The sequence below is a fragment of the Aplysia californica genome, unplaced genomic scaffold (genome assembly GCF_000002075.1).
Source record: "Aplysia californica isolate F4 #8 unplaced genomic scaffold, AplCal3.0 scaffold00026, whole genome shotgun sequence".
In the NCBI taxonomy this organism is placed as follows: Eukaryota; Metazoa; Mollusca; class Gastropoda; order Aplysiida; family Aplysiidae; genus Aplysia; species Aplysia californica.
This window is the reverse complement of record NW_004797296.1, coordinates 257477-260391: the sequence shown is the minus strand read 5'-3', so window position 1 is coordinate 260391 and position 2915 is coordinate 257477. Positions and strand designations below refer to the sequence as shown.

Sequence of the window (2915 nt, the reverse complement as noted above, 5' to 3'; positions counted from 1 at the left end):
CATTCTATCCAATATAAAATTTAATAATGTAACCAAACAGAATGTTTTCCCCTCAACGAAAGAATTTTTTCTTCCCTCACCGTAAGCAATCCCCTTTTTGTTGTTTCAGGGGAAGGCACCGTGTAAATGTACAATCTGCACCAATTTTTGTGCATTGCGTCTCTTGAAAATACTCTATACTTTGCTTGATCAGGCCTTGTTTTGTCACACGATTTCACAGTTTGATGGCTCAGAGATACTTTCATTCCCAAAAATTTGTGAAATTACATGTACAATAAATTAATATCCGAAAACTGTTCCTAGTATCTTGTGATATTTTGAGAGGAAAAGGCGAAACGTAGAAACATTATCCATTATATTTTTGAACTGTTGTCCCTAACAGGCCCTCAACACCGGAAGCCCTTGCAAATTGTTGGTATGTTGGCAAGGAAAATATCAATGGCGGATCGACGGAGGGAGGACTCTTGGGTTGGTGCGAGTTTTCTGTTCTGTCGGCATATATGGGATTGCTGATATCAACCGAGGTAAGAAAAACGAATAATTCCTCATTTGTTTCAATATTGTTTGCTTTAGGTTATGCTGATTGGCTTGAAAATATAAGTTATCCCTGTTTTGCCACTGCCGTTCGTTTCCCCCGAACAACTGAAGTGAAGAAACTATCAGAACACCGCGCACGCACACGGTGAAAACGGTGGGAAATGGTGGAAGCGTCTCCGACCTCTTGTTGATTAGGGTCAGTATTACTAACATTAATTGTCCAAAAATAATTTTAAAATGCTAAAATGAATGATAATAATCGCCTGAACGTATTTTTGTTGTGTTCACCTGTATAAAAAATGGTAGATCTAGATTTAGATCGACTAGACTCTATGTGTTGTTTGTGTTTATCTCGTATAGGATAGGCCCTTGTCATATTATAAGCAGTACTTAGCGTGTCCTGCATTAGTAACAAGACGGTTAAACAACTGTAGCCAGTTTCATTGGTTTCTTTCGAATTTTTGCTTTAGTTAAGGTAAGGTATACCTCTTACCCTTGCCAATTGTACCCTATAGTTTTGCCAGCTTTTTTGTTGCCCCCTCAAGTAGGAAAATATTAATGATAAATTAATGTTATAACGTACTATAGGCCTATACTATAATAATATGTTATAAGATATTGATTCAATACATTGGCACCGCTGGAAACTATCCAAACATTTATCCAATCCACGGTTGACAAAAAAATTAATTGAATTTTTAAAATGGGAGTGAAATTTCAAATATTGATATTTAGTAGATGTAGAGATCAAGATTGTGTAACTAAATTAGTGCTATTTTTCAGAAAAGGAGTAAAACGAAAGAAGAACAAAAAAAATTCACCAAAGGCAAGACAAGTTACAAGTTACAAAATTAAATGATCAAACAGTTTAGATCATCTCAATTATTATAATGTATACCCCCGCAGCCCCTATAGGTTGTAATTGTTGATCAAATACAGTAGACAGGCTTCGACGTTTTCTGAAGTAAATCTTTTTACAGTAGTATATTGAACGTCCATTATGAATTATGGCCTTGTTGCCTTTTGAAATAGATATGGTTAAATATTATTTGTCAAAATATGAGTGATACTGGTATACTATGTGTTAATTGATTGCATCCTTGATTTTTTCCGGCTCTGGACTGAATTATTTTCCCCTGTTCAGTTTTTTACCTGGGGTGTATCTATTTAATGCATTACTGTGAAGTTCTAAGTTACTCTAATATGTATTGTTATATACCAAACTGATCGGAATAAACAGAGGAATCTGATTATATCAATTACAATGACCTTCTGTTTGTATAGTATTTTCCGTCAGATAAAAACGAATGAGTAAAAAAAAAAATGCACAACACGTCTTCGAAAATTTCAACTTACCTCATTTTCTCAGCTCTACAAGTCCTTCTAATCCATAAGAATCAACACAAAATTGTAGCGATATCACCCAAGCACATATTTATGTGTGGGTGGTTGGTGGGTGCTCTGGTGTGGTTTGCTTCTTCTTTCCTATCAAACATCTATCGTTCTCATCGTTGAATATCTTTCACTGAAGGGCTTTTCTATTATACCTGGCTCCGTACTGATTACCCCTGCATAGCGACAACCAAACAACGACTTTTGCAAGAATTTCGAGGAGTTTTGATCGATTAAGGCGCTCAGAGATTGAGGTCAGACTTGTTTACTAGTTCTTCTTCTTTTCGACAACTTAAAAAGTAGGAACTATGTTAAAAAGTGCACTTTTGTTTAGGATTTCGCTCAAATTTCGTTGAGCTGCTCACAGTGGTTGAATGGCGACAGCGGAAAAACCCTGAGCTGCTGCTGTCAGCGGCCAAATGGACAGAATCTGTTAAGACTGTTACCTACAACTTCCTTCATACCATATGCCTTTTTAATTCCACTTAGTTAAAACAACTTATTTGTGCAGTTGGTTATGTGATGACTTTTCTCTAATATATAATCCTCTCTGATGTCCATATCATCGGCGGAGAATTCTAACCGTCCAACTCTGATTTGGTAAATTTTGCAGGAGAGACAAAAAACTGAATTCAAAGGCTCTTGTTGGGATTTACTATTTTTAAATGCGCTAGACTGGAATACATGACTCTACTTTTAAGTATTTATAACAAAATTGCCGAAATTGTATTATTTTAAGTCCTAAACCAGAGTTATACGGATAGACTGCTCAGTTTTGGATTTCTAAGCGTCCAAGTGTCGATGAACGAATTGTTCGTTTAGAATTTTCCAACCCGGCGGGGACGCCACGCGCTTTGTTACGTCTAACTCAGTCATCGTGACATGTTAGTGTTACCGAACAACTCGAAATGACTACACCTGCAGTCAATCCAATAGGAAACCTACTATAAAAGTTCTAATTAGTACTACATAGTACTGTAGATCTA

At 36.3% G+C, this 2915-nt stretch overlaps 1 protein-coding gene across 1 annotated transcript in view; it reads left to right on the top strand.

Annotated features, from left to right (window-relative positions):
- Window positions 1-440: 440 nt before the first annotated feature.
- The window catches only part of LOC101857924 (cyclin-dependent kinase-like 5), a gene marked incomplete in the record, with an annotated part of 72137 nt that continues 69662 nt past the window's right edge, over window positions 441-2915 (top strand). Inside the window, 1 exon segment of the mRNA XM_035973059.1 lies at window positions 441-524.